The sequence below is a fragment of the Protopterus annectens genome, chromosome 4.part0 (assembly GCF_019279795.1).
Source record: "Protopterus annectens isolate FY-2018-M chromosome 4.part0, PAN1.0, whole genome shotgun sequence".
Classification (NCBI taxonomy): domain Eukaryota; kingdom Metazoa; phylum Chordata; order Ceratodontiformes; family Protopteridae; genus Protopterus; species Protopterus annectens.
Window position 1 is genome coordinate 622,817,851 of NC_056733.1, and position 22,101 is coordinate 622,839,951.

The following is a 22,101-nucleotide window of genomic DNA, read 5'->3' on the forward strand; positions in this document are numbered from 1 at the left end:
CAGTGTCTGCTCTTTCTTGGATCTCTGCCCTTCCTAAATGGCCTTGGGAACCAGAGTCCTCAGATGAGGATTCAGAGTCTGATAAGGGTTTCTTATCCTATTCTTCTCAGATGCCTTCACCTTTCGCTTATGGTTCTGATGAGGAGGAATCTATTAGCCCTGAGTCTCCTTTTCAGGAATTGTCCTTTGGGGACACAATTGCTAGGATGATGGAATTCTTTAAGTGGGATTCTTCTCAAGTGTCTGACATTCAGAGGAGATGTTATGAGCTTCTTCAGGTGGATATTCCTAAACCATCTGCAATTCCTGCTGTGCTGGCTGCCTTCTTAGTCACTTTCATTGCTGATTCCAAGTCTCATGATTCTCACCCTCCTGATCTTAACAGATCTTCTATAAGGTCCCTGAAGATTGTCAGTTTTTATTTAAGTGTCATCCTGCTGTTGGATCAGTCTCTTCTGACAAACCTTCCAAGCTTTTGCCCTCCTCCAAACTTTTGCCTTCTCATAAGGATAGTAGGGCAATGGAGAGTATTGTTAAGAAGGTTTACACTGCTTCTACTTTGACCTTTAGGGCTATGAATTACCAGACCCATATGACCAGATATGCTCTGGCATTGATTGCTTAGGCTTGTCAGGTTATTTCTGACATCCCTGATTCTAAAGACAAATCTTCTGCCTTATCTATTTCAGGTTCTACTTCTGAAGAGGATAGCCACTCTAACAAGTGTAGCTATGTTGCTGCTGATGTCTCTTCCAGTGCTGCAACTTTTGGGTTTGCCATGAGACATTATTATTAGCTTTATCTCCAATCTTTGCCTGAGGGCATTAAGACCAAGCTGTTGAATGCACCTTTGAATAATACACATCTTTTTTTGAGACTGCTGCTGCTACGTTTAAGTCTCTTTAAGAAAAAGGCAAAGCCTTGCAAGACCATAATCATATTTTTGTCTCTCCTATCTGTAAGTTTTAGAATAATTATCCTTAGTCATCTAATTGTATCTGCAGACAACCCTGCTAGGCCTCCAAGGGCAGGAAGGGTGGTAGGCAAGCCTCCACTGCTAAGGCTTATTACATTTTTGTGGCCCAGAAGCCTTTATCCAATAAGCCTGCTTTGCTTTGAAAATTATCCACCCCTTCCCTTAGACAAGGTTCCTTTGTCTCTTCAGCTTTCCATTTGTCTTCCAAATTGGCTTCTCATCACTTCAGACTTTTGGGTTCTTTTTATCATCCATTAGGGTTACTTCATGGTATGGAAGTCCCTCCCTCCTTTTTCAGGGACTTCTCAACTTCTTTTAGAGCAATTTCCTCATTTTCAGAATGTCCTAGGATCTGTGGTGAACCAAGGAACCATTCAACCTATTCCCCCTTCCCAAGTGAGAAAGGGTTTTTATTCCAAGATGTTCCTGGTTCCTCAAAAGGAGTGCACTTAGAGACCTATTCCTGATCTGTCCCTGCTCAACAACTTTCTCAAGGTCCTCTCTTTTCAGATGCTTACACGTCAAATCTTGTTTCCAGTTTTACTAACCCACTCTTTTCTGGTGTCTTTGGATCTAAAAGATGTTTACTTTGATAACCCTATTCACCTTCTTTTCAGGAGCTTTTGTCATTTTTCTGTTTCTTCCTTTTATTTTCAGTTCTTTGCTTTTCCATTTGGCTTCTGTACTGCCCAAAGGGTATTCAAAAATTTTCTAGCTCCTGTGACTGCAGGCTCTAAGGCATTCAGATTTTTTGTCATCCAGACAACCTGTTACTTTAGACACCTTCTCCCAGCCACCTGTTCCAGGATCTGGAGTTTACCATCTCCCATCTTCAAAGTCTGGGGTTCACTATTAACTTCCAGAAGTCTGTCCTGACTCCCTGTCAGGATCATGTGTACCTGAGATACAGGATTCAGGCAGTGCCAATGTTGGCCTCTCTTCCACCTCCAAACGTTTTGTCATTCACAGCTTTCTTTTATTCTCTTCTTCCTCTGACTGCCACTCCAGCCAGAGAGTTTCTTCTGGCCCTGGGATTCATGGTCTCTTCTATTCCAGTGCTCCTTCTTGCCAGACTGCATATGCAGAATCGTCAATGATACCTCAAGTCAGTTTGGTTGCAGATTACCACTCTCTGTATTTCAGTGTATGTCTCCTTCCTTGTCTAAAGAAGGAATTTGAATGGTGGATTCAACAGTTTGCTCTCAACCCAGCCTGCCATTTCAGCCTCCAGTCCCTTCTAAAGAACTGTTCACCGATTCCTCAGACATGGAGTGTGGGGGCTACGTGTGGTCACCTGAAAGTGCAGTGTCTCTAGCCCCCCCATCAGAAGTCAGGCCATATCAACATCAAAGAGAAGAGAAGTCTGATTCTGGCTCTTTGACTTTTTCACCTCATGTTCTCTCCATGCTCCTTGAAAGTGTACACAGACACTACAGTGATGTGGTATGTCAACAAGCAGGGAAGAACAAAATCTTACCTACTCTGCAGGATATCTGTTCAGGTTTGGGAGGTGGCTCTAAGTTATCAGTTAACTCTTCAGTCAGTTTATATTCCTTCAGAGCACAATCTAGTGGTAGACTCTATGAGCAGGTCCAAAATACAGGTTCACAAATGGATACTTCACAGTGACATGTTTCTGGACATTGCCCATTTGTAGGGTATTACTCAGGTAGATCCATTTGCCTCCCCTCTGAAAAGGCAGCTCCCTCTCTTCTGTTCCAGAGTGCCATGCCATCTGTTGTGGAAGACAGACTCTATTTTCCTTGGAAGGGGATGTTTCTTTATGCTTTCCCTCCCCTTCATCTACTTCCAAGAGCCCTGCAGAAGATTCAGCTGGACTCCCCAAAATCTCATGGCTCCCTTTTGGCCAAGACAGCATTGGTTTCACCTCTTAATTCATCTGGTGAGATACAATCACTACAAGTTTACCTCACTGGTTGGACCTCCTCATACAGGAAAAGGGGTCTCTCATCCATCCTCACTTGTCCACCCTTTAACTGACACTGCGGGTGATAGGGTTTTGATCCCTTTCAGGCTCTTTTTTTCTGAGGATGTGCTCAAGGTTTTACAGAAGGCATTAGGGGGATACTCTGGACTTCCAAGATGGCTGCACATTGAGTGACAGCTTAATTCTGGCTATCCCAGTGTGAAAACAGAAACTCAGCAGAGAAAGCCAGTGGACCTGGATTTCTAAGTAAATTTCAGTTACTGACTAATAAGTGCACTGCCTGTATGCCAGGAAAAAAGAAGTACAGAGAACCTGAAGGAAAATCAGTTACCAAAGGTGATGAAAAAACACTGACTGTGAAAAGTACTGTTGCTGTTCAGAAAAAAGAAGTGCAAGCTCCAGACATGAATGTGAAGAAATTAGACAATGTCATCTGTGCTAGCATGTCTGGCTGTGTTTTTGTGTATAAATTCAGATTAACCTGTGTATTATATGCCACCATGACTAGCTATGATATTGCAAATAAGTTCTTACATGTTGATTTATAATCTGTTTGTACAGAATGTTTTAAAGACTTGAACAGTGTCCTTTTACATTTATAACTGCGCATTATTGTGAAGAAAGATTCTAAAGGCAAATTGTCTCAGATTCAGCTGATCTGAAGATGACGTCATCGGAATGTTAACAGTTGCTATGTGTTACTGGCAGAAGTTGAAAGACAGGAAGGAAGTTTAGAAATTAGCTGTTGGTTGATTTTCAAAGTATGAAATGAAAATTAGAATTGGAACAGTTGTGACAGTTATGCTAGTCTATAAAAGAGTCTGCTGAAGACAGAAGTCAGTAGTTGTCAGTTACAATTGTCAGTTGTCAGTTAACAGTCAGTTGTGAGTTGTTCACATATGTACTGTGCAGTGGATACCAAAAAGGACTCACCAAGAATTCTAAGCCTGTCTTTTGCTCTGTTGTAGTAATTTAGTTTAGATAAAGGACAGTGTTGTTTAGTCAGATAGGAAAATTATAACTAATCAGTTAGATCAGTTAGAGTTTTTTCTAAATGCTGGATTTCTATCCTTCAGCATTGATTTCAGTTTCCTGGTAATTGAGCTCCGTTTGCTTTTTGGAAATTACAGTTTTATATTTTTAATCATTTTGCTCAATATTAAATATTTTTTATTAATTTACATTGTGGATGGACAATCAGTGTTTTCTTTAGTGATTTGATAGTACTTATACTTGCCTTGATAACTTCCCAGGCCACTCTGAAAGCTTGGCCACTTAGGTTATTTGCTATTTGTTTTAATATTTAATTTTCATAATTGGACACCCCTTTAAAAGGGCATGAAGACACTCTGATGGGTGGCAGCATTACTGTATTATTCTGGGGAAGGGACACCACTGGACATCTGTGTCGGGCTTTCCCAGAAGTGTTTGAATGTGTGAGATTTAATTTATTTAAGTGTGAGTGTATTAGAGGTCTTAAACTGGGACACATTGCTCTGAAGTGTGTAATAAGGACTTATATTTGAGGTGGACAAAAGAATCCAGTCCAGTCCCAGGCTATAGAGTGTGTTCCTGTTTTGCTCTTAAGGGAAAATTGTTGAATATTACTCCTGTTAATTTTCACATACAGCAGGCTATATTCCCTTGGCTGAAAGGACTATGTCCTTCATCCCCTGCAATCTGTGCTGAAGGTACCTAAATTATGCTCAGCAAAATGAATGTAGTGCATCTATTTCTAAAAAGAATGGTCGTTCCTGGCATTGTACACTAGAGGAGACAACATTTATCCCAGGAAGACACTCCTTTCCTCCACTAGAATCTAACTTGGCTGAAAGGACCTGGGTCCTTCAGCCATGGCAATCTGTGTTGAAGAGGCCAGATTATGCTCAGCCAAAAGAATATTGTGCAGTTTCTTTATGAAAAAAAGGTTCATTCCTGCCTCTGTACACCAAAGGGGCTATAATCTACTTCTAAGAAGTAGGTCCTTTTCCCCACTAGAATTTAGCTGTGTCATAAAGAACAGGCTAGATTGCCTTGGTTGAAAGGACCAGGTCCCTTCAGCCATCAGACTTTTGTCTGAAGGGGCCTGATGGTTCCTCAGCCAAAATAATTTAGTGCAGCTCCTTCCTGAAAAAAAACATCATTCCTGCCACTGTACACCAAAGTGGACTAAAAGCCATTCACAGAAGGAAAGCCCTTTTCTCCACCAGAATGCAACCTTTTGAAATACAGCAGGCTAGTCATTCCTGTCAGTGTACACCAAAGACCTTGAATCTATTCCCAAAAAGAAGGTATTTTTTCCACTAGAATTTAGCCATGTCATGAAGAACAGGCTAGATTCCTTTTGCTGAAAGGAGCAGGTGCCTTCAGCCAAATAAATCTGTATTGAAGGGACATAATACAAAAAAAATAAATAATAATTTTTTGAAATTTAAATATGTACTGTTGTATATGTGAACTTCATTTTAACTGATTGGAGCTTATCTCCCCGGGCCTCTACTGAAAATGGACATATACCCAGCTAGACTAGCCCGGTCAACAAATGTAAAATAAAATAAATAAATAAAATAATAGTGTTCTTCCAAAAGCCAACTATGTATTCTATGTGAGAGAGACTGCTTTCTCTCACAATAATTCACCTTCTTTCACAAAACAAGTTATTCCCCAGTCACTACTTTGTGTTAACAACTGCGGCATTTTTTTATATAAAATATTAACTTCAGTCTCTCTTTCAGGTGAAGAGGAGCAATTTTATAAAGTGCAAGCTAGAATCTTTTTTCCTGAATTGATCTTTTTCATTATGTAATCTACACTGTTTTACATGAAAATTAGGTTTGGACTAAGGGTTGCCACCTTTTCAAATGCCCAAATGGGACATTTTTGGTACAAACATCAGATTTTGCAGGGCGAAACATACCAACAGTCAGTACGGACAGAACTTCACTTTTTTCCCTAAATAAAGGCTTATTCTTGTAGCATTTTAGTTGCTTATTCTGTTTCTTATAATATTTAGGTGTTTTGGATACAGAACAACTGTTTTATGCAACTATTACATGAAATATAGGAAATAATTTTGTCTTAAAATAGCAGGACATTTTCCATTTTTTCAATTTTTCTGCAGGACACAACTGCCCAAAGTGGGACAGGTGGTAACCCTATTTGGAATTATTATTGCAAATAGACTGTAACATATTTATAAAGAAGTCAAAATATGCTTCCTAAAAGATTGTCCTTTCTCCTCTGCAATCTACTGTATTAAAAAGCTAGATTTCATGCTATTAAAGGACCCCTGTCTTTCACATGTACTACCTCATGTTTATTAAGAACTAGGTCCTTTCGTGCAAGGGAATCTAGACAGTTTACTGTAAAAGGGCTAAAGTCTATTATTGCAAAGAATTTCCTCCTTCAACACCCCACTAGAATTTAGCCTTTTCACACAATACAGGCTAGATTCCCTTAATCTTTTTAGCCAAGGGACTCTAGCCCGCTCACGCCAAGGGAGCTAGAATCTATTGATGGAAAGACGGTCCTTTTTGCCACTAGAATCTAGCTAGTTGTTTTAGCGCCGGCAAGTTTTAAGACGTCACGGGAAGCAGGAAGAAATTAAGCAGAGGGTGGGTAGGTTTTTTGTTTGCGTTACGTCACGTAGTTCAAAGGTCAGGTTCGCTGGTAGGAAAGAATGGAGCTGTGATTTAAAGGGGGAGGAATCGTATGTTGGTGTTGTGCAGGTATGTATAAATGTGGCTGTCTATGAAATTCCTGTTAGGTAAGGTATTCTTTGGAAGTGAGTTTTTTGTTCTATAATGATAGAGCTGTATGGTTGATTTAAGGAGCTTAATTTCAGTTTTATGTGTGATACTGTTAATTTTTATAAGATGCTGCATAGTGTTTTCCACCTAGTGAATTGTGTGTTTGATGGTCTTCAAACAGGAATTATAAAATTCAAACTGTTATTTTAAAATTTGAACGTTTGATATAGAATAGTGCATTTCTACCATTGATTTTATTTTCCTCTATCAGCTATGCTAGCATTCCCTAAAGTTGTGTAGCAGTTTGTGTGTCTGTTTATAAATAATCATATTGTGCGGTCTATTGTTGTTGGGATTGTGTGTGTTTATAAATAATCATATTGTGCGGTCTATTGTTGCTGGGATTGTGCATTTCGTATTCATGAAGTTTGTTGTCGATGAATAGCTGACGTTTGTTGTAAGATAGCTATTCTAACAGTTTGTGTAGTGTCCCCTTTCTACAATGTGTAATATTCTTTTGGGGAGTTGTAGTCGCAACAGAAGACTTTGAGGGTTTCATTTCAACTTAAAATGAATTGTAACGCATTAATGTCTCCGTCTTGGGTGGCTGTATTTGGTAGAGTGGTTAGCTCTGTAAACTTAGTTATTGACCTCTCAAGGGGAAGGAGGCGTGCCTTTTAACTATTTGCAACGTTTCGCAGTGTCTTCATTTTTTTCCTCGTATTTTGATTTGTTCCTCATTCAGCTTGTGTATTTTAGGTAATTCCTTGAGGGTTGCCGTTTTTAAATGAGAGAGGTTTTGGAGTTTCAGATTTTTTTTATTTTTCAAAAAAAGTGCATGCTACGTGCAAGAGGTGTTCTGTCAACGTTTAAATATATGAACAATAATAGTTCCAAGTATCCCCTTTTCTCTCCCCTGAAAAGAGGGCATATTCCTAACGGTAACCTGAAGGTCAAACGGTAAATACAAATAAAAACGGGGATTGTGTTCTTTCGTTTTTTTTTTCTTCCCCTCTCTGGATTTCTTCTTGCTAAGAAGTTGAGATGCGTGAAAGGAAGCTCTGGTTTTATTTCAGCATTTTTGTGCTGAGAGGTATGGGAGGAAAATGTGGGAGTGCCAGTGATGGTTGCTGTAAAGATTTCAGAATCTTGAGCACCCCCCCCCCCCGTCCCTGATTCCACTGTAGTTCTTTTTTTAAAAAAAGAAGAAAAAATAGTAATAATTGGAGAAAAGCTGATGGGCTGTGGTCAGTGATGAGTTACTAACAAATAGTTTCGAAACTTAAACCACCTAAAATCTGAATTATAATTTACTTAATACCAGTATAATAAAAAAGTGGCCTTGTTCCCTCACCCTGGAGGTAGGTGAAAGCTGTGTATAAAGCGGTGTTAAGAATTGTGCGTTTACACTCCAGCCCATTGTTTGGATGAGATTGGTAGGTAGAGCTGAGGAACAAGCTTCTAGTACAAGAAACTGCACTGAGGGGTATTCACATGTATAAATGAGGGGAATTATAGACTTTTTTTTTTTAATAGCCTGCAGGAATTTGCCTCTTATTCACTGTTAAGGGAGCACTTTGCATTCTGTGTATCACTTAAATCATCCCACCTATTAATTTCTGTGGCAAGAAGTAAGCAATAGAGCAGGTCTATTTTTCTATGTTAGAATATAGACTCTGGGAAAAGCCGAAAGCAGATTAGAATGTAGAATCCCACTCAATGGCAAGATTTTCCATTAGTTGATTCAGACTTCGTTCGGGGTCTACTAAACAAAGTAGATTTGTCTTCTTGCTTTGATCAGTACTGCACTTTCACAGTAAGCCAAATTCTGTAAAATCTTCGATCACTGTTGTCCACTTGGTTCTTTCCTTAAATATGTTTCCAGATATCTGCTACAGTCTTCTTTCTCTTGATACAAGATGTACATTAGAAAATTTTTCTTCAAATGACTAGTCCATTGGAGTTCTCCTACTGGGAACTTCAGCTATGGAATGCTGTTTACTCAACATCTACTTGCTGCTCGGTCTTCACCAGCATTTTCACCTTTTTAATTGTTCTTGTATTCTGATTGTGCTATACTACTGTTGCTTTGTAATTCTCTTTTTTTTTTTTTTTTTTTTTTTTTTTTTTTTTTTTTTCTGATTTGCTCACTGAGGTAAATGGGCATTAGGATCCAATCTACCTACCTTTTAAATGAGAGAAAAGTGTGGAATGGTAGTGTGCTAGTCCTTGAGGCTATTTTCGGCATAAGAAAGGTAATTCTAGTATATTCTTTGCATTTGCAGCGAAAGCCCTAGTTTCGGTATAGTATTTTTAAGTGCAAGTTGGAAAGTAGTATAGGCATGCAAGAAAGAGTTTAGATTTTCCATGGGGAGTATTGATGAGACTAGGTCCTTTACTCTAAGGCAGTGATGATGAACCTTTTGGGTTCAGTGCGTCAAATTTGGAAAATGCCTAACTAGACTATCCTTGTCACCCCCCCCCCCCCCCCAAATTAAATAACTAAAACTGTGTGGCTCTCAATACATCAATCTCAACAGAATTGGGGACAGACCTAGAAAGGATACACAGGACAGTTTTAAACTACTTGTACTATTAATCTGAGACAATGACAGAAAAATGAACATGAATTTAATATACATTTTCTGAAGTAAAATTAGTCTACAAATCTAATTCATTACGTGTAAAAAGTTGCCAGTTTTAGGAGCGATTGAGGGAGAGTTGAGAGGAATGTAAATGGCACACCTAGAAATGCAGACGACTAGCACTTTTTCTCTTCGTGGTTACACTTCTGCAATGTCAGCACTGCTCTTTGCAGACTCTTATCGAGAAAGTATACCTAATGACTTCCTTACCTCTGCATCAGTGTGGTTGGAACTGACTCCTGGTACAAAATGATTCAATGCACTTCACACAAGCAACAGATTCAAAAGCAGTTTCTTTGGTAACTCTGGTGTTGGTGAATGCAGATGTCGCACACAATGGTGCAGCATGTCACCTTTGACACATGTTATAGGTTCGCCATCTCTCCTGTAAGGTGCAGTAGTCATGGAATTGCTTGTGTAAGCTATTCCACAAGTGTGTCCACCTGTGCATAGGTGGATGGGGGAAGAAGGGGTGGTTTTAAAACCTGTTTTGATATTTCATTGAAACTTATTTACAACTGTTTGGCTGTAACTGTAGTAATTTGGTATTTCTGTAGTTCGTCAAGATTTGAGTGAAATTCAGTATGTGCCCAGGTTGATGATGAATGTGAGGTGGTACACCTGTATTGTTTGAGTTAATGGCATGGGTGGTCCCCAGTCAGAATAGGGGATAAGATCCTTGCCACTGTACTGGATGTTCAAAACCATTTTCCTTATTAAGCTAAATGTTTTCCTTATTAAGCTAAATGTTTTAGTTGCACAAATGGTATTAACTATAGCTGTCAGTAGTAGTGCTTATTGGCTTTTAACTCCTGTCTTCTGTAACATGGCTAATTGGTCATGGCTATCTAGTCCATAGCCTCTTACTGCAGTAAGAGCAGATGTCTGTAATAGTGTTGGGCAACCTTGTTTCAGATTTACAAGGGGATTGTAAGGTTGAATGAATGGTAGTAGGATTTTCTTTTGCAGGCGTGTATACTATTAAAAAGAAATATTAAGTATAACTAGCAGGACTCTGGTTTCTATGGAAGTGAGTAGAAAAAAGTCCAAAATAGTTGCGCAAGTAGGCGGAAGTTGTGTTGTATCCAAAAAATGGAATTCTCTGCATGTAGGCAGAAGTTGTGTTTTCTCCAAAAAATGGAATTCTCTGCCATTATTCCCAAGACAAATTAGCAATCCAGACTCATTTAAAGATGAGTAAAATGCACCTTGAGTGTGTGGATATGCACCTGTGATACCCCAGGCTAATATTTCTCAGAGGTGCATGGTTATAAGCTCCTCTGCCATACATGCGCTGTACTTTAATTTCTGGCTATTGATTCCAAAATCTGCATTACAAACTCAACATTTCTGTATGAATGCAGCAACTACAATGTGCTGGAAATCCACTTTTTGTATATTGTATTGGTATTTGACTCCACTGTAATGTTCTGAGTATGTACAATGTCTGGGAGTTTTTTCTCCCTGATCCGCCTCTGGATGACCAGGCCATTTTGGAGTTTCCTACCAAACAAACACAAAAAAATGGTTAAACATTGCAGACTCTGTATGAAGAGATTACTGATATATTAAAAACTGGTGTATTTCTACTTCCATGATGGATTTATTAAGCCAGATGAGCAAAAATGCTTAAAGCTTCACAGAAATGGACTGCAGAATGATATGGCTGAGTAGTTTGATTTACCTGTGTTGGCAATGTTTGCATACACAGCCATGGTTTTTGTTTGTATATTTTTTGAGAGCAAAGTAGAGGTTGAGATGTCTTGATGGCAGAATTGTGGATTAAGAAAATATGGTGATGAGGCAAGTCCCTAAGTTGTCTTAACATTTTGTTTTAACTCTGTAGTAACATACCTTAGGTACCAAATGGCATTTGGGTCTCTAGCTGCTAATGTAGTATGTCACCATTATACTATCGCCCATTATGGAGAGAGACCCCCCCCCCTCCCCCCCAAGGTGTTGAATGTTTTGCATCAGAAGTCTAGTTGTTTGGTTGTCTTCTTTTTTTATTTTATATATATTTTTTTAATTCACTTCAGACATTCTAGATCTGTACTAATTTTTAATAGAGCCAAGATGAACTGTAAAATTGCAAATACACTATTAAATATTCCTAAAAATTTTCCTTTACTTCACAACAGTCAGTTCTGGTTGACAGAATCTGATACTAGATGCAACATTTTAATATGTTACATAGTCATGACTGAAGTTTTTTGACATCTGAAGACTTGGATCATATCATTTGAGATGCTGCTTTCTTGTCATACTAGTGCATTTTTGTACAAGGATGAGTAGCGTAGTGCCTTGTTTGTAGGATTCATGAGTTTTAAGGCAGTTAAATATTGCAGCCACCAATGCCTTGCCAATACCCCCCTCATGTTCTGCATTTTTTTTTTTGCAAGGATGGCTGGTCTATTTAGTCCTAGTTGGAATGTATCCTCCAGGTTCTGTTAGAAAGATGATGCTGTACTGATTAAGCTGCCCTGCAAGTTCATCTAGAGATGAGGAAGATGAAGGTGCTGCATACTTTAATGTTAATTGCTGGTGAAGATGCAAGTCCTTAACTATGACAAATGTTGAGATACAAGATAAAAACATGGTCTCTAATGTCTCAGTAGGCAAGGCATACCTCCTCCCTCGAGCACAAGATACTCTCTAAAGGGATACAGCTTCAGTAGCTCAGGGTCTTTAAGCTTAAAATTTCCTCCTTGGGTAAGAACCTCTGGGGTGCATTAAATTTGGTATGTTATGGTGAGTGCTGTATTGCTGTCGTAGCACTGGACTGGCGCATGACCTTGTCAAACTGGTGCTGTCTAATCAGGGCAGAATTGGGGAGTAATACTTTCAGATTTGGATAATGCACTCTTAACTATTGTGTTAAGAAATAGATTTTGATTACAGTTGCCATATGATTATGGTAGACCCCCCCCCCCAACTTGGACTGCATTTTTATTTGTAGTAGACTATTCAGTATTGTATATCAAGAGTAGGGCTTTATTAAATGGAATAATATATTTTTTGTTAGTAAGCACCACATATATTTCAGCAAGATTTTTATGACTGGTACAGGTGTAGTCATGCTGGGGGGGGGGCTCTTGCTAAGGACACCTAGGGTGCAGTCATCTGTAGAGGTTCTTGGTTTTGAAAAGAGAAATAAACAAATGATGAAAGAGGGATTCCAGTGCAGAGTCCTGGGAGACTGCTGGTTACAGTCAAACTTTTAGATGGGTACCTACCACGTGAACTGTGGGTCCTGTCTTTCAGGCAGCTTGCTATTTACCTTTAGTAAAGATCAGTACTTGTAAAGCAAGTACCTTGCTTTACAGGCCTGCATTTGGTGTGGTGTCAAAAGCTTTGGCTAGATGAAGAAGCACTGTGTGACCAGTATGGCCACTGTCAACAGCCTGTGTAATTCTTCTCATTGAAGTTAACTATATTTACTAGGCAGTATCTCCTTTTGAAGCTGAACTGTTGGTCAACCCTAATGAGATTTATTATTATTTTATAATATTTCATAACTTTGCAGATAAGGCTAATGGGTGTGATTTTAGTGGAGGTTGTGGTAGTTACTCTTTATGGAAAGGAGTTGTCGCTGTGCTGCGCCATTATTCAAGAACGAGTCTCGCAGCTATGCTTGGGTTATTTGGCGAGAGTGCAGTGCTATTTATGAAACCTTGAAGTATGCTGTCTCTTCCCACAGAAGTATTTTTGGTCTTTGACAACACCCTCAGAACATTTTCTGTGATGGTGGGTAAAGTGTGTAAGGGATTCTGTGATGTGGAGCTTGGATAGTTGCTTCAGGAGGAAGCTTTCTCTAAAGTTGTTGCTAGTATATCAGCAGTATGTGGACTGGAGTGAGATGTCCAGTTGTACACTTAACTAGCTGCTAGGGCTCTACTTGACCTCTTATCTGGGGCTGGTGGGAGATTGAAGACTCTAGTATCACACTGCTGACTGGGAGTATGCTGCATATGGGGGGGGTATATGTCCAACCTGCTGACCAAGAGGTATGATACTTGCATAACTCGCACTCTTGTTCGCTAGTGAACTTAGAGAGACACTTCCTCCCATGATAGGTGAGCCAGCACTAACCATTCCTTTCCCCTTGTCTAGTTCCCCATCCACGAGCCAGTCATGGGTTGTCTGGGACACTGGCTTTATACTTCTGCACCATAGTACTGGATAAGTCAGAACATTTGACAGTTCTGGCATTGAAGAGTTGCCTTTTAATGTGCTCCAGATGTGGCTCTGAATCTGCCATATTGTGTCCATTAAGTGGACTGTGCTTAAGGCACCATGGGAGGTCAGCAAAGGCTTTAGTATGTGGATTCCTTTGAGATGTGAAAGCCATTCTTTGTGAAGCAGCTGTCCTCCATCCCTGGATCTCTGTCTCTGTCAAATTTTGTTGGTGTTTAGGAATAAAAGATTGGGAGCAGTGTAATATTTGGCTTAAAATGCTGTAGGTGTGCATTGAGGAAGCAAGTTGAATTTCTGCTGAAACCTACAGTAATGGCCATGACATTTATCTGAGGAAAGGTGGAGGGTGTGATGTCTGTTTTTTTGTTGGTGGGATTTCTCCAAATGGAAAAATGTATCTTTCATAGCTTGTGTTTCCGTAACCGTTTCTATACTGTCCAAGTGGCTGGCAGCAGAAGGAAAATGGCTAATCTTCCATTTAATACTTTAAGCACTGGACACTTAAGTGCAGATTTAAGGTAAATTAAGTAGCTCAACTGATAGGAGATGTGGAGACTTGTCTCTTTTGGCTTTTCCCAGTTAGGGGTCGCCACAGTGGAACTCCGGTCCGCTAATGATTGGCAGTAGATTTTTATGTGCTGAGTTGCCGGCCCTGACGCACAACCTTCAACGAAGGTACGCCCATTCACGCATTTCTCCACACAGAAGACGCTCTAACTGAGAATCGAACAGGACAACGTCCAACTGATATGAGATGTGGAGACTAAATACATAAATTTTAGCCTGTGAAATATTCCGGGCTATAACTAATTGAAGGACTGGGTGGTTTTGTGAGGAGTACTCCTGTATTTAGTAGGTGAATGATGAGTGCAGTTGGGGGGGGGGCTTGAGAGTTGAAGACTACAGTCTTTGACTTCTAACAACTTTTTGTTATCCACCAGCATTTCTTGGTGGATAAAAGTGATAGGGCTCCACAAACATACAGGAGCCGCTGGTGTCCGTTTTAGATTAGAAATATCTAAAAGATTTAGTTTTGTGGACAGTCAGAGGTCCTGAATAAAATTGTTTTAATATTGTAGCTTCTCAATTACAAAGTGAAGCGATCTGTTTTAGTTGCCCTTTGGTGTCAGATACTTGTTAAAGCTGTATGTGTTGGATGCAGCTCATCCTTGTTTGAAGGTAGGAAGCAGTCTAGTATTTGAGAGAGGAGTGACCCAGTGTAGTCTCTAGATGGTGGCATTTTGATGATGCAGCCCCCTTAAGTCTTAAAGCGGTCATTATTAGGGGTGGGTCTGTCATAAGATTCAGCTCAAGGCTGAAAATCAAAATATGTTAAATGGGGAATTTTCTCTCTCCACTGTTGTGCAGTCTCTGGGGTTGAGTAGGAGGTGTGTGGAGTACAGGAGGGCTTGCTCCCTGCATTAAAAATGCTTTCGATATGAGTTTGATGTCATGGTTTTCAGTCTTTTGAACTTCATCTTATGGCAAAGATCCAGTTAGAACACCTTTCTTAATAGTTTGTGGCCAGAGGATTTGAAAATCTGCCCTTCCTGAGTTTATTCCTAGTGCATAGGAGTAGCACAACACCATCTCGCCTCTTGGGCACTGCCCTGTAAGGTGCTGCGTTTACTGTCTCGCAGAGAATCGCCCTACACATTGATTGGCCATTAAATCTAATTGTGCTAAGCCTCTGCATGCAGCTTAGCATTATCTATCATCCAGTTGTTGGTGTTGGTGTTGTGTTGTGTACTATCATTTTGATCTAGCACTGGTGAATGGTTGCTATTTTTTTTGGATATCACCTATCTGCTGTGGTGTAGGGGTACTAATCATTGGATTTCACACAGCCATTACAGGTGCACTCATTGTTTGGTATCACACTGATACAAGGGTTCCTTCCTGTTGGTGGAATGGAACAAGTATGACACCATCTAGTACTACCCTGTGACACAGGGTTGCCACCCACTTTTGTGTACAGAACTGTGACAATCTTATTGGATATAGAGGACTGTACCTTGGTCAATTGTGTCTTAATGGCATACCTTCTTGAGGGCCTGTCCACATGTTTTCTAAGATGTTGGCTAATTACCTTTTGCAGGAGGACCTTAGCCTTTTTTATGATTTACCTTTGTGACATGGGTACAGTGATTTTTAAAATATTTGTGAAATTTATACCACCGTAGGAGCTGTTTTGCTATGAACAGTTTGAATATGGCTTCTGTTTGTACACCTTAGTGTTTTGTCTGCACCGATTTGTAGAACTGATCATAGTGGCTTTTACTTGGGGGGGGGCATAATTAGTCATCTGATGCAAATTCATTTTCCAGCTGGGATGCTACTGCACTTTTTGATATAGGGCTTAGTCAATGGATACTTTGAACTCCAGACATCTACTTGGATTTATTTTAGTTACTGATGCAGTAATTTCTCCTAGATGTTTCCTCAAGAAAAAAAACTGTACTGTATGCAGCATCTAACCGTTTTGGCTCCCTACTCTCTCTCTATTGCAACCCCCTTCATTCCCATCTTGCAAAAGTGTGAAATATCCCCATAGCCTTTGAAACAGGGAGACTCCTCTCTTTCTAGGGCAAGAGCCTTGTAGAAATGCTAATTTTAGAGTGTAGCTGCCCCCCCACAATTTGGTGAGTGAGAGTTGGAAGGTGGGTGAAACTTATTGGCTGGGAGGTGGAAATAATTAGGTATGCCGGGGGAAAACGTGTCTCTCCCTCCCATGCCTGCCAACTGTCAAACCTTGCCTTCAAGTGGATTTAACCAGTTTCTATTCCTCGGTAGTAGGGAATCCCCAGAATCACAGAGGATCAGTCTCCTCACAGGCATCTCTGGCTGTGGGCATCTTGAATGGCCTAGCCCCCACCCAGGACACCTGTGCAATGCCATTCATCCTTTTTTAAGAACTGTGGTAGTATGCATCCTGCTCTGCACTACCCTTCTCGCCCTCAGATGGACATGCACCTGTCCTACCCTGACAATTCTGATCTCTACTGGTAAGTACTTTGAGAAGCAGAAACCCCCACTCTCTTCTTCCCCTGGGATGTAATGTGAGCTGGTTGCTCTCCCCTACCCTTTTTGCTTAGGGCTCCATGTCTATGCCATACTTTGTGTGGGCAGATTTTTTTTTTTTTTTTTTTTATGGCTTTTTGTAAATGGACTTTGTACATTGATTACATGGATAAGTGAATGCTTTAATGACATGAAAAAATAAAGTAAATGTGGAGTGTAAATAGTATGCACCTAATAAGGCTGTAATTTCATGAAACCTGGCTGAAATTCCCAGCCGCTAATAGTACTGACTCTGATGGCATCGGCAAATAAGCTTGGACAGTGCCTGCTTAAATGTAGTAAACATTTTGTATACATTTCTTTTGCTTTTGTTTAGAAGTTAAATTATTGCATTAAATAACCCCAACAGAGTGTTTTTAACTTTTGATTACTGTAAAGTGATTTTGGTAGTGATCTAACTCCTGATCCCTGCTCGTGTGTGTGGCCACCCAGTGTTCCTTTTTATGCATGCTTTAGGAGTAGTAGTTCTGGTGTTTTTACCATTCCAGCTTCACTCCTTGAAGGACTGTGTGTGCGGTTACATTCCTTGATAAGCTACGGTCTTCAGCAAGCATACAGTTTTCACTGGTGTGTTTATGACATTACGCAGGCTGTGCCCTATAATTTAAGTGACATTTAATGGGCCAATGTTAACGGCTTTGTCTACAGAAATAACATTGTGTATCACAATGTGGAATGTTGTAGGTGCTCATGTTGCCAAAACTGAGAAGGCTTTGCTGCCTGGTTTGTGTATTGCACAGTGCTGTTTTTGGGTGTCTTTTTTGGAGGGGGGTATGGGTGAGTTGCTTATGGTACATGTCTGAAGTTGCTGAATGAAAACGAGATGTTTTTCCCTCCCCAATTCAGTCAGGGCAGTCTCTTCCCCTGCATTTGCCATAAAGTTATGTGCAGTGAACTTTGACTTGTAAACAGTTGTTACTGTGGTGTTTATTTTCTAATCACTATTAGACTAACTTACAAAATGTAAGTCTATTTTAACCAGAAAAAAATGCAGCAAAATATCAACGGATCGAGGTACCAACTTCAAAAAGTGACACGCTGATTGATAACTGAAGTGGAATAAAGTGTTGCTGTTTGTGCTTTCGTTCCATAAAATTTCATCAAATGAAGTGACAGGAAAAAACATTTTAAATGGTCTGTGAATTATGTTGCATGAAAAATGTAACCAATAAGATTCCAATAACAGCAAAATAGTAAAGCCATATGAAATGGTAAATGTAAAAACTTACTGTGTCACAATTTGGCGGCTCTCCACTTTAAGAACACAAATCAGGGAAACTGGTTCATTATTCTATTCTACCAAGGGCATAGAAATTCTACCAAGGGCATAGAATGAATGAATGCCAGAAAAGTTCTTTATTCAAGGATGTCTTATCCTTTGCCCCTCAGGGCCTTAGGATCATAGGAAGTTACTAGGCTAATGGTCTGAGGGCCCCTACAAGCCTAGCCAAATTTTACCCTTATTCCCATGATCAGCACCTATTTCCCTTATCCAAGAGGGACACTGGTGGAACCACCTGGGTGAATTTACAGTTACCCATCCAATTGTCCAGATTGTGTTTGTGTTTGAAGAGGGCTAATGAGATGCTGTGTTTGATGTGAAAAGGGAGTCAATTCCAAAGGTGTGGTAACCTCTGGGGAAATCTGTCCCTCCAGGTTCTGTTGTCCCATGCCAGGTTTAGGTCTTTGGATACTTGCTCCGGTGTGACATTTGTGGATGTGCAGCCTTTCCAATAAAGCAGTGTCATGTGCCAGCACAGCTAGCTGGAATTTTGTAGAGATGTCACTTGTATATCAAACTGATTTGTACAGATGCTTGTGTGGAAAAATGCATCAGTGTTCCCTGCTGGGCAACAAAGAAATGTACATGCAAGAGGTTAATCTCAATATACCTGACTTTGAGAAGTAGTAAGAAAATTAAATTACTGGGCTAAGGTCATAAAGATGTCTTGCAGTTTTTGAATACAGCCAGAGGCAATCTGTGTACTTGGCAGCTTCCTGCATTATCACTGGGGTGAACAAATTGCTGCTTTGAAAGGGTGGAGGCTTGAATTTGTTTCGACTTCCAGGAGCTGCAGCAGATAGTGTGTATTATTGACACTTGACACCTATGTGATTAAATCCTGACAGTGTCTTGCAATGGGGGGGATGGCATAGGAACCAGAAGTCGGATGACCAGATGTGTACAGAAATAACATTTTATATTGGAGGAGGAGACTGAAATTTCAACTGTTTCTTGGAACCTGTCCTAGAAGGATCACTTGCCACCTTCATCTTTCCTTGCTCTTAAGGAAAATGTAGTGAGACGAGTTAAGTACAGGTAGAGAGGTGATTAACCGAACTAATTGGGACCTAGGGTAGTCTGGATAAGCAAACGTATAAACATTCTAAAAATGTATTTTATGTTGGCTATCTACATGCACATCTATATATGCAAACTAATGATGTTATGTTGTCCCATCTTGCCTTCATTCTTGCTGGTTGGGTTTGGAACTAATCATTGGTTCCAACACTGCCTGTTGCTAAAGCTTGAGCGTCCACTGGCTTGATGCTATACCCTATCCCGTCATGCTTGGAAGATGACCCAGATCACTAAACGCTTTGGGTTATCTTTGATAAACCTGTTTAAGTTAGAGGGTTTGCCTTTTCTTTCCTTTTCCGTTTAAATCTGAGGGCTCACCTCCTGCTTACTTACCCTTCCTAAAGAGGTTTTGTCGTTGGAGATGTCTCCTCTGGCTAGAGGAGATTGTTTTATTTGGAGGCATCTTCTCTAGCCCTTTCCTTCCTGTGTGACCTTTCCCAAAAAAAAAGTAGATGCATCTTTACTGGTTTACATAATTTTGATAGAGTAATAAGAATATCAAGGTTACTATGAAAAAAACTATTTTCCTGGACTGTGATGGTGGTTTACCATGATGTCCAAGGAATTGAAGCAGTCTGACTTCAAAACGTGTCTGAGAGCCCACCTCCTTGATACAGGAGGAGTCTCCTGGCTCTAAAGAGCCGGATGCTCCCTCTGGCCTGGTTTGTGGTGTCTTAGAGGTGATGAGGAGTGAGTGGATCCACTCTCTGATCCAGGCACTCTTCCAAAAAAGTGCAGGTGTCTGTCTCTCTGCCATCCCTCCCCCCAGGCATAAGAGAACAGATGCCCCAGGGTGCCCCATTGGGTGAGTCACTACCGGACTAGTCAGTCACTTCAGATATGGACTTCTGAATCCTCTTAAGGGTCCCCGTGGTTACCCTCAGAGGATGTCTCCTCCTTTAGTCATCCTACAGATCCTGAAGCAGAGAGGTGGCTGAAAAACCCTCTACTTCTGAGGATGAGTCCATATACCTGGAGGCATTTCGTTCTCAACCCTCCACCTCTTGGGTGTTTCTGCCCTTCGGCCAACTCCTCAATGTTAGTCGAAAGGCATGGTGCTCTCCAGAATCCCTGGAACCTGTTCTGCAGAGGTCCAGCAAATTCATAACTGCACTGTTGGACAAAGACTTCTTAACCAAGTGTCCCAGTAGATGCTATGATGGTGGTGGCAGCCACCAAAACGTTTTGAGACCTAATCTGAATAAGGAATCTCGAGCAATGGCAACCTTTTACACTAGGTTCGCTGAACTATTTGACCCATTTTGCCAGACTTCAGAAGATCTCCTAAAGGAGCTAGGTGATGCCCTCCAAGGTTCCACAGCTGGAGGGGTTCCAGACAAAGTGACCACCCAGCATGCTACCTTAACTTCAGTAGTCAACTCCTCCTATGCATCTCATTTCTTCCGCACCTGATGGTGCAAGTAGGGCAGCTGGTACAGGAATTGCTCTGAGGAGACATTCCTGGATGCGCATTTGCTGAGCCCTTCTAAGTCTTCCTTAACTAATGCCCCTCTTGATGGCTTGTCCCTGTCCGGTCCAAAAGTTAGACTGACCAGGTGCGAACAAGAAGGCAAAACTGTCTACTGTGGGAGTGTTTTTCCCCCTTCTACCAGGCCTTATCCCAAATGCCAGAAGGGCAGGGAAATGTGGTTCCGTAAATCCCTAAAGAACTTTGCCAGATGCATGTGGTGAATCTTCCCCCAGGGTCAGAGGGGGAAATAGCCTAGTACCTACCTATGAACCTATCGGGCCTATACAAGCCCAGCCAAAAAGGTACCCTGGCTTTTGCCACCCAAGAAAATTATTTTCCTGTGCCACTGTCGAGCAGAGCCACAGAAAGTGATTCCTGGGGTAAATTTCCTATTTCCCATCCAATCAAGATTTTTCTTGAGTTTTAATGAGGAGCTTTGTTTGATATAGATAAGTAGCTTATTCCATAGTATGGGAAGTCTCTGGGACAGGAATCTATACCTCCGGCATGTTCTGTTTGTGTTGACAAGGTAAATATGTAGGTACTAGGCTATCTACCTGAGGACATTTTATAAGCCTAGCCAGTGTGTCTGCTTTTGCCGCCCCATTGATTTAACTGTTTCTGTCGCTGAGCCAGTGAAGTGATCCCAGGGGTGTATTTTCTGTTGACCATCCACTCGTCAAGGTCTCGAGTGTTTGTGAGGGGCTCTGCCTGATGTCATTTGGAAATTTGTTCCAAAGCATGGGGAATCTGACAGGAATCTGTCCCTCCAGCATGTTCTATTTATTGTTGCGAGGTTTAGCTCACTAGAGTGTGGCTCGCAGTGACTTGGATTTCTTTAGGTGGAGCATGTCCATCAATTGAGTTGGACATGGCTTTAAGTCAAGCAGAGATCACCTCTGAGTAAGCAATATGCCACTGAGTACAGCCAGAGTTTTTTCAGTCAGGCTGCATAGGACATATTGAGGCCAGTAATCCTCTTGGTGAGGTACTTTTGTGGTCTTTCCAGCTGTTGGAAGTGTCTTGTGAGGTACATCCCAAATGGGCATTTTACTCTGATGGGTCTGAGTGACAAGTAAAGGGGCACTATAATATCTTTCTAGATGCGAACCCTTTAGTAATTAGATGGGCCACATCTACCTGGGTCCCCAGATCTTATTACCTCTTCTGTATTAAGGGGGCTGCCACCTATGTGGTAATTCGTGGGTGTTTTGTTTTTCCCAAATGGGATGATTATGCATTTTTTTTGGCATTTCGCTTGAGGCCATAACTTTGACACCATGTGTCTGTCTCAGTAAGGCCCTTTCGGAGGATGTCCATGTCAGCCGGAGAATCAATTATGGCTCCCAGTTTGCAGTCTAGCGGCAAATTTGATTAGCCATAGTCATCCTGTGCTTGCCTGTACTTCTGAGAAGTATATGCCTAACAGTAGGGGTCCCAGGACAGAGCCTTGTGGGACACCACTTGTGACTGGTTTAGAGTCGGACCTGTTGCCCGCTATTCTTACCGTGTGAGTTCTGTCTGTAAGCCAGTTGGCATCCCATCTCGTGACATAGGGGTTCACGTTCAGGCTGGTGAGTTTTTCTGTAATACAGAGTGGGGAATGGTGTCACGCCTTGGTGAGGTCAAAGTAAGCTGTGTGAACCACCTTTCCCTCGTCTATGGCCTTGGT

The 22,101-nt window shown here is 41.0% G+C and overlaps 1 protein-coding gene across 2 annotated transcripts in view; it reads left to right on the plus strand.

Moving 5' to 3' along the window:
- The first annotated feature begins 6,533 nt into the window (after positions 1-6,533).
- The window catches only part of PRKAB1 (protein kinase AMP-activated non-catalytic subunit beta 1), a 526,130-nt gene continuing 510,562 nt past the window's right edge, over positions 6,534-22,101 (plus strand). Inside the window, exon 1 of one of the 2 annotated variants that reach the window (XM_044068580.1) lies at positions 6,534-6,652. The gene's annotated coding sequence lies outside the window, so the exon portion shown is untranslated. Of the gene's footprint in view, positions 6,691-22,101 lie in introns of both variants that reach the window. The other variant, XM_044068581.1, reaches the window with a different exon arrangement.